The sequence below is a fragment of the Arachis hypogaea genome, chromosome 17, assembly GCF_003086295.3.
Source record: "Arachis hypogaea cultivar Tifrunner chromosome 17, arahy.Tifrunner.gnm2.J5K5, whole genome shotgun sequence".
Classification (NCBI taxonomy): Eukaryota; Viridiplantae; Streptophyta; class Magnoliopsida; order Fabales; family Fabaceae; genus Arachis; species Arachis hypogaea.
The window spans coordinates 43201845-43217083 of NC_092052.1; the positions used below are offsets into that span (position 1 = coordinate 43201845).

A 15239-nucleotide genomic window follows, 5' to 3' on the forward strand; every position below is an offset into this window, starting at 1 on the left:
CACTTCCATGCTCTGTTCTGGCGTTTAACGCCAGCTTGATGCTTCTTTCTGGCGTTAAACGCCAGTTTGATGCTTCTTACTGGCGTTTAAATGCCAGTAAGCTCTTCCTCCAGGGTGAGCTGTTTTTAATGCTGCTTTTCATTCTATTTTTTATTTTTCAGTAGTTTTTGTGACTCTACATGATCATCAACCTAAAAAAAATATAAAATAATAATAGAAAATAAACAGATATAATTAAATAACATTGGGTTGCCTCCTAACAAGCGCTTCTTTAATGTCAATAACTTGACAGTGAGCTCTCATGGAGCCTCATAGATGTTCAGAGCATTGTTGGAACCTCCCAACACCAAACTTAGAGTTTGAATGTGGGGGGTTCAACACCAAACTTAGAGTTTGGTTGTGGCCTCCCAACACCATACTTAAAGTTTGACTGTGGGGGCTTTGGTTGACTCTGCAGTGAGAGAAGCTTTTCATGCTTCCTCTCCATGGTTATAGAAGGAGATCCTTGAGTTTTAAACACAAGGTTGTCCTCATTCAGTTGAAGGACTAATTCTCCTCTGTCCACATCAATCACAGCTCTTGCTGTGGCTAGGAAGGGTCTTCCAAGGATGATAGATTCATCCTCTTCCTTCCCAGTGTCTAGGATTATGAAATCAGCAGGGATGTAGAGGCCTTCAACCTTTACTAGCACGTCCTCTACTAGTCCATAAGCCTATTTTCTTGAGTTGTCTGCCATCTCTAATGAGATTCTGGCAGCTTGCACCTCAAAGATCCCAAGTTTCTCCATTACAGAGAGTGGCATTAAGTTTATTCCTGACCCCAGGTCACACAGAGCCTTCTCAAAGGTCATAGTGCCTATGTTATAGAGAATTAGGAATTTACCAGGATCCTATTTCTTTTGAGGTAGAGTTTGCTGAACCAAGGCATTTAGTTCCTTGATGAGCAATGGAGGTTCATCCTCCCAAGTCTCATTACCAAATAATTTGGCATTCAACTTCATGATTGCTCCTAAATATTGAGCAACTTGCTCTTCAGCAATGTCTTCATATTCTTCAGAAGATGAATAGTCATCAGAGCTCATGAATGGTAAAAGGAAGTTCAATGGAATCTCTATGGTCTCTAAATGAGCCTCAGATTCCTTTGGTTCCTCAAAGGGAAACTCCTTATTGGTCACTGAGCATTCCAGGAGGTCTTCCTCACTAGGATTCACGCCGTCCTCCTCCTCTTTGGGTTCGGCCACACCAAGCAAGGTAATGGCCTTGCACTCTCTTTCTGGATTCTCTTCTATATTGCTTGGGAGAGTACTAGGAGGAGTTTCAGTGACTCTTTTACTCAGCTGGCCCACTTGTGCCTCCAAATTTCTAATTGAGGACCTTGTTTCATTCATAAAACTTAAAGTGGCCTTAGATAGATCAGAGACTATATTTGCTAAGCTAGATGGATTCTGCTCAGAATTCTCTGTCTGTTGTTGAGTGGATGATGGAAAAGACTTGCTATTGCTAAACCTGTTTCTTCCACCATTATTAAAGCCTTGTTGAGGCTTTTGTTGATCCTTCTATTAGAAATTTGGATGATTTCTCTATGAGGGATTATAGGTATTCCCATAAGGTTCCCCCATGTAATTCACCTCTACTATTGCAGGGTTCTTAGGATCATAAGCTTCTTCTTCAGAAGATGCCTCTTGAGTACTGTTGGATGCAGCTTGCAATCCATTTAGACTCTGAGAAATCATATTGACTTGCTGAGTCAATATTTTATTCTAAGCCAATATGGCATTTAGAGTATCAATTTCAAGAACTCCCTTCCTCTGAGGCGTCCCATTACTCACAGGATTCCTTTCAGAATTGTACAGGAACTGGTTATTTGCAACCATGTCAATGAGTTCTTGAGCTTCTGCAGGTGTTTTCTTTAGGTGAATGGATCCACCTGCAGAATGGTCCAATGACATCTTAGATAATTCAGACAGACCATCATAGAATATATCCAGGATGGTCCATTCTGAAAGCATGTCAGAATGACACTTTTTGGTCAGTTGCTTGTATCTCTCCCAAGCTTCATAGAGGGATTCACCTTCTTTCTGTTTGAAGGTTTGAACATCCACTCTAAGCTTGCTAAGCTTTTGAGGAGGAAAGAACTTGGCTAAGAAAGCTGTGACCAGCTTATCCCAAGAGTTCAGGCTATCCTTAGGTTGAGAGTCCAACCATATTCTAGCTCTGTCTCTTACAGCAAACGGGAAAAGTATAAGCCTGTAGACCTCGGAGTCAACCCCATTGGTCTTAACAGTATCACAGATCTGCAAGAATTCAGTTAAGAACTAAAAAGGATCTTCTGATGGAAGTCCATGAAACTTGCAATTCTGTTGCATCAGAGAAACTAATTGAAGCTTTAGCTCAAAATTGTTTACTCCAATGGCAGGGATTGAGATGCTTCTTCCATGTAAATTGGAATTTGGTGCAGTAAAGTCACCAAGCATATTCCTTGCATTGTTATTATTTTCGGCCATGTCTCCTTCTTTTTCGAAAATTTCTGTCAGATTTTCTCCAGAGAGTTGTGCTTTAGCTTCCCTTAGCTTCCTCTTCAGAGTCCTTTCAGGTTCAGGATCAGCTTCAACAAGAATGTTCTTATCCTTGTTCCTGCTCATATGAAAAAGAAGGGAACAGAAAATAATAGGGATCCTCTTTGCCATAGTAGAGAGGTTCCTTTATGTGAATAGAAGAGAAGAAAAAGAATTCGAACACAGAAAGAAGGAGAGGGTTCGAATTTTTAAGAAGAAGAGAAGTGTTAGTAGATAAATAAATAATTAGAAGGAGATGAGAGAGGGAAGAATTCGAAAATTAAATAAAATGAAAAAATATTTTTGTTTTTAATTTAAAATTAAAGTTAAAATTCAAATTTTTTTTTAAAAAAAGAAAAATTAAATTAAATTAAATTAAAATTTAAAATAATTAGTTAATTAAAAAGGAATTTTGAAAAAGAGGTTAGTGATTTTCGAAAATTAGAGAGAGAGAATTAATTAGGTATTTTTGAAAAAGATAAGAATCAAACAAGATAAGATTAATTGAAAAAGATTTGAAAATCAATTTTGAAAAGATAAGAAGTTAGAAAAGATTTTGAAATTGATTTTGAAAAAAATGTGATTGAAACTTATTTTGAAAAAGATTTGAAAAATAAATTTAAAAAGATTTGACTTTGAAAATTAAAGTTGATTACTTGACTAACAAGAAACTAAAAAGATATGATTCTAGAGTTTAAAGATTGAACCTTTCTTACTAGGCAAGTAACAAACTAAAATTTTTTGAATCAATCACATTAATTGTTAGCATTAATTTCGAAAATATGAAATAGAAATAAGAAAAAGATTTTGAAAGTAAATTTTGAAAATTTCGAAATTATGAAAGAAAAATTGAAAAAGATTTGATTTTTGAAAAAGATTTGAAAAAGATAGAATTTTTAAATTGAAAATTTGACTTGATTCATAAGAAACAACTAGATTTTTAAAATTTTTTGAAAAAGTCAACTCAAATTTTTGAATTTTATGAGAAGAAAAAGGGAAATATATTTTTTTATTTTTGAATTTTTAATGATGAAAGAGAAAAATAATAAAAAGACTCAAAATATGAAAATTATGAATCAAAACACATAATGCATGCAAGAACACTTTGAATGTCAAGATGAACACCAAGAATTTATTTTTGAAAATTTTTAAGAAAGGACTAACATGCAAGACACCAAACTTAAAAATTTGGGTAAAGTACTAAATTGGTCCCCTAGGTTTGGGCGTAATTCTGTTTTGGTCCTTAAGGTTTAAAGTGTTCTATTTGAATCCAAAAAAGTTTTATTTAGCATCAATTTAGTCCCACAGTGAGGTCAAAATTAAATAATTAATAAAATGTCCTACATAACAACAGTTCAAGAACAAAATAGATAATCTGGAGAACAAGTACAAGCTCCAGAGGCACAAAATCAACCATTGATGCATCAATACATTTATTTATCATTTTCTTTAGTTTTATAGAAAATATTTTATTTATATTATAAAAAAATAATAAATAAATGTATTGATGTATCAATGGTTGATTTTATGCCTCTGGAGCTTGTACTTGTTCTCCAGATTATCGATTTTGTTCTTGTACTGTTGTTATGTAGGACATTTTGTTAATTATTTAATTTTGACCTCACTGTGGGACTAAATTGATGCTAAATGAAACTTTTTTGGATTCAAATAGAATACTTTAAACCTTAAGGACCAAAACAGAATTACGCCCAAACCTAGGGGACCAATTTAGTACTTTACCCTAAAAATTTTTAATGTTTAGACACTAACAAATTGAAAATGCATATGAAAAACAAGAAAATACACAAAACAAGAAAATGCAAAGATCAAACAAAGCAAATCATCAAGAACAACTTGAAGATTATGAAGAACACCATGCATGAGTTTTGAAAATTAAAGAACAATTAAAAAGATGCAATTAACACCAAACTTAAAAATTGACACAAGACTTAAACAAGAAACACAATATTTTTGGTTTTTATGATTTTATTAAAAAAAATTTTGAATTTTTCAAAAATTAATTGGAAGAAGAAAAATGAGAATTTCAAAATTTTTAATAAGAATTTCAGGAATCATCCAATGTTAGTCTAAAGCTCCGGTCCAGGAATTAGACATGGCTTACTAGCCAGCCAAGTTTTCAGTGAAAGCTCCGGTCCAAAATACCAGACATGGCCAATGGCCAGCCAAGCTTCAGCAGATACAAATCAGGCATATAACAGCTGATTAAATGAGAGTCCAAGGACTCTTGCCATGATAAGTGGAACCCTCAGTCCAAAAATTTAGACATGGCTTGACAGCCAGCCAGGCTTCAACAAATCATGAAGAAACTCTAGAATTCATTATTAAAAATTCTGAAGAACATAGAATAATTTATTTTTATAAATTTTTTTTTGAAAATTTTTCGAAAATAAAAAGAATAAAAACAAAAACTTAAAATTAAAATAAAATTACCTAATCTGAGCAACAAGATGAACCGTCAGTTGTCCAAACTCGAACAATCCCCGGCAACGGCACCAAAAACTTGGTGTGGGAAATCGTGATTGTTCATTCCTTGGTAACGACGCTGAAAACTTAATACGCACGTTCATAATCTTAGTTCTTTGTCACAACTTCGCACAACTAACCAGCAAGTGCACTGGGTCGTCCAAGTAATAAACCTTACGTGAGTAAGGGTTGATCCCACGGAGATTGTCGGCTTGAAGCAAGCTATGGTCACCTTGTAAGTCTCAGTCAGGTGGATTCAAATGGTTATAGAGTTTTAATAATTAAAATATAATTAAAACATAAAATAAAGATAGAGATACTTATGTAACTCATTGGTGAGAATTTCAGATAAGCGTATGGAGATGCTTTTGTTCCTTCTGAACCTCTGCTTTCCTACTGTCTTCATCCAATCCTTTATACTCCTTTCCATGGCAAGCTGTATGTAGGGCATCACCGTTGTCAATGGCTACATCCCGTCCTCTCAGTGAAAATGGTCCAAAATGCGCTGTCACCGTACGGCTAATCATCTGTCGGTTCTCGATCATACTAGAATAGGATTCAGTAATCCTTTTGCGTCTGTCACTACGCCCAGCACTCGCGAGTTTGAAGCTCGTCACAGCCATCCCTTCCCAGATCCTACTCGGAATACCACAGACAAGGTTTAGACTTTCCGGACCTTAAGAATGGCCGCCAATAATTCTAGCCTATACCACGAAGACTCTGATCTCACGATCAGAAAGCTAAGAGATACACATTCAAGCTTGTTTACATGTAGAACGGAAGTGTTTGTCAGGCATGCGTTCATAAGTGAGAATGATGATGAACGTCACATAATTATCACATTCATCATGTTCTTGTGTGCGAATGAATATCTTAGAGAAGAAATAGGCTTGAATTGAATAGAAAAACAATACTACTTTGCATTAATTCATGAGAAACAGCAGAGCTCCACACCTTAATCTATGGTGTGTAGAAACTCTACCGTTGAAAATACATAAGTAAAAATAGGGTAGACATGGCCGAGTGGCCATGGAGGTCTAGAGATCTAAAAATGATCAAAAGATATAAATACAATAGTAAAAAGTCCCATTTATACTAAACTAATTACTAGGGTTTACAGAAATGAGTAACTGATGCAGAAATCCACTTCCGGGCCCACTTGGTGTGTGCTTGGGCTGAGCATTGAAGCTTTCACATGTAGAGGTCTTCCTTGGAGTTAAACGCCAGTTTGTAACCTATTTCTGGCGTTTAACTCTGCTTTGCAACCTGTTTCTGGCGTTTAACTCCAGAATAGGGCAGAAAGCTGGCGTTGAATGCCAGATTGCGTATTCTAAACTCGAGAAAAGTATGGAATATTATATATTGCTAGAAAGCCCTGGATGTCTACTTTCCAACGCAATTGAGAGCGCGCCATTGGGACTCCTGTAGCTCCAGAAATTTCACTTTGAGTGCAGGGAGGTCAGAATCTAACAGCATCTGCAGTCATTCTTCAACCTCTGAATCTGATTTTTGCTCAAGTCCCTCAATTTCAGCCAGAAATTACTTGAAATTATAGAAAAACACACAAACTCATAGTAAAGTCTAGAAATGTGATTTTTATTTAAAAACTAATAAAAATATACTAAAAACTAATTAAATCATACTAAAAATATGTAAAAATAATGCCAAAAGCGTATAAGTTATCTGCTCATCACCTCTCTGAAAAGGCCAAGATGTCATTGGACAACTCTGCAGGTGGTTCATTACACATGAAGAAGACGCCTAATGAGGCGAATGAGCTTATTGAGATGGTTGCCAGCAACCAATATCTTTACACTTCTGAGAGGAATCCTGTGAACACTGGGACTACTCTGAAGAAAGGATTCATGGAGGTGGACACACTGGATGCTATCTTGGCTCAGAACAAGATCATATCCCAGCAGATTAGCATGATCTCTCAGCACTTAACAGGGATGCAAGTCTCAGCTGTCAACACTCAAGAGGCATCTTGTGACATGATTGGGAGCTACAACCAAGGGGATGCTTATGGCTATGCTCAACCCACCACTGAGCAAGTAAATTACATGGATAACTCCTCCAGAAATCCCAACAATAACCCATATTCGAATACTTTCAATCAGGGATCGATGCAGGAATCATCCTAACTTTGGGTGGAAGGAGCAGCCACAGAGGTCCCAACAGAGCTTCAATAATAGCCAGGGTAGAACCAATCAGAATAGGTTTAACAACTGGCAGTTCCAATCCTCTCAGCAGCAATAAGGACACCCTCAGAGCCAATACACTTCTGACTTAGCCATAATAGTCTCAAAACTTTCCAAGACCACTCACAGCTTTATACAAGAGACAAGAGCTTTAATTCGGAATTTGAAAGTACAAGTGGGTCAGTTGAGTAAGAGGATACCTTAGAGGCCTCCTAACACTCTTTCCAGCAACACAGGGGTGAATCCAAAAGAAGCGTGCGAGGCCCTCATCATGGCCAAAGAGGCCGATCCTAAGGAGGTGGATGCTACTAAGGATTTGAAGGAAGAAAAGGCTCAGGAAGAGGCTGGAAGCATATTGTTACACGCCCCAGTGGTGGCACAAGATCCTGAAGTACAACCCCCTCAGAAACCTCAAGAGGAGACCAAGGATGAGCAGTTGACTCAATTCTTAGAAATCTTCAAAAACCTGCACACCAATGCATTTTTGTGCACCAAGATAAATATGCCAAAGAGTTAGTTAAGAAATTTGGTTTAAAAAATGCTAAACCAGTCAGCACACCAATGCATCCAAACTCTAAACTGAAAAAGGATGAACATGGCAAAGATGTGGATGAAACTAGGTTTAGAAGGATGATTGGTTCACTTTTGTACCTTAGCTCATCTAGACCGAATATAGTTTAAAGTGTTGGTGTTTGTTCTCAATTCCAAGCACAACCTAAAGAATTCCATCTTTTAGCCGTTAAAAGGATCATTAGACATATAAATGGCACTTTTGATTTTGGCTTATTGTATCCTAAATTTGATGAATTTAGTATAGTGGGTTATTGTGATGCAGATTTTCCCGGTGATCAAGTAGATCGAAGGAGCACATCCATAATTTGCTATTTTCTTGGACATTCACTCAATGTGTGGTCTAGCAAGAAACAAGCCACTGTAGCTTTGTCTATAGCCGAGGCTGAATATATTGCTGCATCTTCATGTTTTCACAATGGTTATGGATGAAAACCCAACTTGCAAATTAAAAATTGCAAGTAAATAGTATTCGTTTAATGTATGATATGAGTGCAATAAACATTTCCAAAAATCCTATCCTACACTCTAGAACAAAGCACATTGAAGTAAAATTTTACTCTATTAAAAAACACGTTCAAAAAAAAAAATTGACATTCAATTTGTATGATCTAATGACCAACTTACTGATATCTTTACTAAACCAATTTTTGAAGACAGATTTTGCAAGTTGAGAACTGCTTTGGGTATTATTTGTGCTGAATCTTTAAATTAATTTGATAATGATGTTCTCTGCATAATTTTGTCTCTCAGGTCAACAAGAGACAAAATTGGACAAATGATGAATCTTTCTAGGTTTTCGTGATCAAAACTGAATGTTGTCTTTTTTATTAATATGGGTCAAAGCTTTATTTTTTTGGGTGGTCCCTTATGTTTCCTTAAAAATCACTATTGGGTCCAAAAGAAAGTTCTATTTTATGAAGTGGGCTTCATCATGTTGTTGATCATAAATCCAAAATATTTGCTTTTATGTTTTCTACCAGGTCAAATCATGTTCAGATTCTCAAAAATATTTTTGTCTTGTCTTTTCACATGCTTACTTGCAAATATCTATAAAATCCTTTTTGAAATACCTTTTTCAAAATATTTTGAAAAGATCATTTTGTGAACAAGCATTCGTTGTAGTTACTGAAAGCCGCTCATCTTCCTTGTCCAACTTTTATCATTTTCAAAAACTGCATTCGTTTGTGTTCATTATAATGAGAAAGAAAGTGGTTACTTGCAGAGATTCTTTGGCAAACTATCCTCTTCGAAACTGTCCTCCAAAGAGTCAAGTACACACCCACATTCACATTCACTCACACTCTTCATCATACTCCTCACCTATTCCTGAAACCATGGTTTGAACAAGAACCACCTCTCGCCGTCCTTCAACAACGCCTCCAGAAGCTGGCACATCTAGGAAAAATGCAGCAAAGGGTATAAAGCCTATGACTGAGGAAGAACCACCCATGTTTCCTCCTCCTCAATCTTCTGCTTGTCCTCAAGGATATTCGGCTCTTAAAACTCCCTCAAACCGGTCCACCAAAGGTAACAATTACCTTTTTCTTCACTCAGTAAAGGAACCTGAGGACTCTAACCCTGTAGGTTTCAAATCTCATTTTGGTAACCTTTCTCATTATCATTTTGACCCATTCTATTTTTCTTCAAGCATGAACTTTGAATTTCACATGGGTGTGGTATCTATTCCCCCTTTATGTTCAACATATCAGACTGATTTAGATGCACTGGCTAAAAAGGGTTTGAACTTTGTTAAAAATATTGCCAATCTTGACTAGAATTTTTTTTAAAATTCAGAACCTATTTACTTGAGTTAGTTTGACAATTTTATGCTAATATGTATTATCATGAAGAAACCGTTCATTCATATATTAAGGGCAGTGAAATTTACTTAAACAAAGATTCAATCAGTGAAGCCTTAGACTACTATGACATAGGTGTAAATGTTTATACCTCTGATAAATGGGATACTGATATGGGCATTTCACATAAAGATATTTTGGCCAACATATGTGAGAACATTTCACTCATGGATGCTGTCACTCCAAACCACCAGTCTTTAGGTCTTGTTAAAGCCCAATTGCACCGAATCATCACCCATAAGGACCTCAAAGTAGTTCCTATCAAAGAGTAACACTCTGCGACACCTTAGTTCTTTATGCCATACTCAACAAAGTCGAAATCTCTTTTGCATATTTGATGATACGTCACATGCATGATTGCATCCGCAATGACAAAAATGTTTCCTTACCTTACGACATGTTTTTAACATGTTTTTTCGAACATTTTAGTGTTGATATATTTGATGAGAACCAAGAGAATATAACTTCTTATCTTATTTGAAATATGGTGGTGCAGTAAAACAATCTAAGAAAAAAGGGACTAAGGCTGAAAGAAACACTGTCATGAAAGAAGAAGAAGATGAAAGCATCCCTTCTCCATCGGCTGCTAGTACATCCTCCTTCAACAATTACTTGGTCATTGGCATTGTAAAAGATGTTTTACAAAAATTTATGATTATCAACAATATTCTTGAGCCACCAAAGAATGAAATGAATGCTTTTGATTTTAGACCTGTTTCATTTTTGGGCTTGTTTTGAGCAATATTTTTCTGTATAATGAATGTAAACCTCGTATAATTAATGAATAATTAGTCAATAAATTAATTATTAATCAAAAAAATTAAGAAACTAAATTTCATTAATCTAGAGAGGTGAAAATATTAAAATTACAAATTTCGACACTAATTTTAAAGGTTTTGGCCCAACGTTAGGTCACCGGACTAAACCGGTTGAACTGGGCTCATATTGGGCCCAAGGCCCAACAAATATAAATCCAACTTAAGCAAATCAGCCACTCAACCCCTCATATTATGTGAAACACGCTGAACTTGAATGGGAGAATACCAAACCCTAGCTTCCATTTCACTTCCAACTTCAATTTCACATAACTTTTAATCCGGAGTTCTGATTGACGAGATTTTTATTGCCACGCGTTCGTCTCAGAGTCCTCTTTAATTCTATCTGAATAAAGTGGCATGTACCTCTGTATTTCATTCCCAGTGCTCTGTTTCCCTCTTTTACACGAATTTAGTTTAGGTTTTGAGTGATTTTGATTTTGGTATTTTAGGATTGAGTTAGCTTTAGAAACTTGCTAGGTCTTGTCCCAAACGACCGTGGTAAGGTGAAAAACTACTAACTCTTGTGAATTATTGATAATTATGAACCCTACGTTGACTTTGAGAAATATTGATTGGCGTTAGATTAAATTGTATTTGTTGGGATCAAATTGGTGGCATTGGAAGCTTGAATTTGAATCTTGGTGATTGGGAGTTCTTATTTTCTGAGAATTGGAGCTTTGGAGCTTATATATATATATGTTGGTGAATAATGAATTATGTTGTTTTGATTATGAATTATTTGGGTTGGAATTGCTAAAATTGTATATTAGTATGTTGTGGAAGAGATGGAAAAGATATGGACATGGTTTGAATACAGTTGGTGTTGTTTTGGGATTTGAAACATTCGTTTTGAAGTGAGGTTTTGGTAAAAATAGACATTTGGAAGTTTTTGGTAAAACTAAATTCTTGACTAATTTCGGCGGGCCATAACTTGGCGTTCGAACCCTTAAATTTTGTGAAATTTTTCTTGAATGAAAATTGGGTCTGTGAAGTTTTCAATGTTTGAAGGACAGATTAAAAATGGATTTTAACAAAAAAAAGTTATGCGTATTCGAAGTTTGGTGTAAGAAACTGATTTCTGCAACTTAACAAGCTTTTTCTAAAAATTTAAACACATGCGTACGCAGACAGTGCGTGCGTACATGAGTTTGAGCCTCTGCCAACACTCACGCATACACGACACTGGCGTGCGTCTGTGAGATTGCCTCAATTACACCCATGTGTACGCGATTGAAGGCTTGCATATGCGGAAACCCATTTCTGCTCCATGAGCTCGCGTACGCGAGTACGCATTGCTGTTTTTAACCCTCATGCGTACCCAGAAATGGGCATGCATACGCGTGACTCCTGTTTTACTGAGAAATTGTATTTTTGAGTTTTAAACCTTTCCTCTAACTTTTCAAACCTCTGTAATACCTGTTTAAGGAACGATAGCTAGTGTTTAGGGTTCGAGACGAGCAAAAGTTAGTTGGGTGAAATAAAAGTAGTTTTTGTTTTGTATTTAGAGCTGGAGACTTAGAATTGCAGAGTAGTGTGGATAGAGTAACTAGAGTGGTTCTGTGGGATGTACTGAGTAAATTAAAGAGAACATATCGCAGTATAGAGAAGATAGGGTTGCATAATTATATTTTAATATTATAAAACTGATTTTAAAGGAATAATTGTTTCATCTGAGCACTCTTTCTTGAAAGTGTGACCCCAAGAGATAGTGGAAGGTGAGGATTCCCTTCTTTGTTTCTCCTGGTATTGTAAAATTGCCTCTAGTGAGATGATGGGAGGTTAGGATCCCATCCTTTGTCCCTCTTGGACATATGAGAATGTACCTCCTAGGTAGACGTAAGGATTGTGATTTTGCCCCACTTGCTCTAGGCGGGTTAGTATTGAGGCTCCCCAGGTAGATGCAAGGGTGTGGTTTGCTCCACTTGCTCTAGGATGGAAATTATAAATTAATTGCATCTCATTCCTTTGAACCTGCATCGTAAGTATGGTCGGACACTTGTACCTTCTCGGATAAGCACTCCCCCATGGATATATATATATATATATATATATATATATATATATATATATATATATATATATATATATATTGAATGATTATGAATTTTTGAGTTTGGGGATGCGCGCACGCAGGGACTGTCTAGGGTTAGCTACCAGACATGTCGGGTTTGGCTAGATAACAGATAGATGAGAGTCATCGGCCATAGGGCAAACATGCATCATGTGCATTTATATGATTTATTTGAGTATGCATACTTGGGTTTTCCTAATTGATTAGCCATGTTTATTTGCTACTTGTCCAACTTGCTGTAATTGTTACCTATCTGTGTTTTCTTTAATTGTGTTATATGTCTTTGCAACTGAGAGATCCATCACGCTAGCAGAGATAACGCTAAGGATAGTTCCATCGGTGATGAGGAGGTTTGAGTTGACAGAAGGTGAAAAGTTAGATTAGAAATAGAACCCCTTAGATAGAGTACCAAATTTCTGGTTTAGTGTAATCTTTAAGTTAAATCTGAGTGTCAGAGTTCTAGGAATGCCTCTAGCATTCTCAGGACCTTATATATTATCTATGTAGACACCTGTACCATGTTGAGAACCCCCGGTTCTCATTCCATACATATTTTGTTGTTTTTTAGATGCATGTCGAGAGGCATCTCGTTGAGCGTATGAAGAATTCTTAGTGGAAGCAAAGATTTCACTCTTGGGTTATTATATTTTGAGTTTATGCTATGTATATATGTGTATATATATTCTCCGCTGTATATATTATATTTTGTCCATCTTAGAGGTTGACTTGGAGAAACAGGTGTTTATTTTGTAGTTTGAGTTATACTGTTGGGTTATATATTTATATGTATGTATGTATGTAGTATGTATATATATTCCAGCCGGCCTTAGCTTTGCAGGTTGAGTTTGGAGCTTGATATCTGTGCCTTTGAAACTTTGATTTGTATATTGATGTTTTTAGCCTTCTTTTCAATCTTGTTTACTTTCCTTTCATTTTTGTCTATCTGTTTCACCTGTATCTGATCGTAAGTGATACGATTTTCTGTTTCGCTCTCCTAGCTATATTATCCTTATTATATACGTATGCTCTTTGTTTTTAGAGGTCGTAGCACCTTACCACCTTTGATTTATGACCTAGGCATAAAGCTCTGTGTGGTAGGATGTTACAATGAACATACACATCACAAACAATTTTGGGCTTTCAATCCAAGACTATAATGTTAATCATCATCACACTATTATTTTTGCTTCTTCAAACTCAACAATCTCCCTCCTGATGACAAACATTATAAATTAAAATGAATTGTAACTAAGAAATAAGAGGAGTTTAATAATTATTCTGTTTGATGATTCACTCTTCAAGTTAATCTCCACCTTTCTTTCCTTTGGTTGGTTCCCCCTGTTTGTGTGGTCTCCGATCATATGATCAACTCGAGCAAGCAAGCTAGGAAACTGGCCATTCAAAATAAGAATTCCTTGAGAAAATCTCAAAGCCGTGTTGAAGTACTTCTAAATTACATTGATTCCTTGAAAAATGAACAGATGCTGTCTGATTAAGAAGAAGAAGAAATATTGGAAATCGAAGATGAGGAATCTGATGTTTAGCTCTTTTTCTCTACTATCAATGACTAAAACTTTTTTTTATAATCGTGTTATGCTCTTTGATACTTTATACTTTAACTTGATAATTATAATAGTGACTTATAATTTTTTAACTTTGCATTGCTGCATTTCTTTGTGCCTAATAACTTTTATGTAGGACATACTTCACCTCTTTGATGACAAAAGGGGGAGTGAGTATAAAAAATAAATTGAATGTTATTAGAATGATATTTGGCAAATTAGTGCTGACTGTTTGGCACTATGATGTTTGTTTAGATATTTGAATTTGATAAAGTGGTTTGATTAAAGTTAATTATAACCATTGGTTATAATTTCTGCAAGTAAATGGCTATTTTAACAGTAATTTCAGGATCGAACAACACACAAACAGAGGAGCCAACCAAAAGAAAAAAAACGGGGAGATCAACTTGAAGAGTGAATCATCAAAGGAAAGAATTATTAAACTCCTCTTATTTCTTTTAATTAGAATTCATTTTAATTTATAATATTTGTCATCAAATAGAAGATTGTTGAGTTTGAAGAAACAAAAACAATAATTTAATGATGACTAATATTATAGTCTTGGGTTGAAAGCCCAAAATTGTTTGTGATGTGTGTGTTAATTGTGCAGAAAAATATTGCTCAAAACAAGTCCAAAAATAAAACAGGCCCAAACTCAAAAGCATTCATTTCATTCTTTGGTGGCCCAAGAATATTATTTATAATCACAAATTAAAGCAACACTTTCTCCTTTGGTCCAAAGTCAAGCAACCGAACTCCATTCTTTCTTCAATCTGCAACCTACGTAATTAATCCCTAAATTAAGAAAGAAAGAGAAATTACTCAAAGCAAACAGGAATGCTTAGCTTGGTGCTCAAGAAAAAGCAAAAAGGTGTTTAACAAAACTAAGCAACAAAAAAAGAAGAAAAGTCAGAGGCTAAAACACAAAAGTAAAAATTATATCAAAAGTAGAATCAGAACAATATTTTCATCTTTGTGCTTCCATTGTAGCTCGTTGGGGATGCCTTCCTCCTGCATGCATCATTTGAGTAAGATGGAGAAAATAGGGGTTATGAATCACTGCTACAAATCAATGGTCATGAACAAAATTTGGATTCAAAGAATTGATGAATGATTC

The 15239-nt window shown here is 35.6% G+C and overlaps 1 non-coding gene across 1 annotated transcript; it reads left to right on the plus strand.

The window, feature by feature from the left end:
• Positions 1-2006: 2006 nt before the first annotated feature.
• Positions 2007-2110, plus strand: LOC112767831 (small nucleolar RNA R71). The gene has a single exon (XR_003185271.1). It is a non-coding gene; the product is annotated as a small nucleolar RNA R71 (small nucleolar RNA).
• The last annotated feature ends 13129 nt before the right edge of the window (positions 2111-15239 follow it).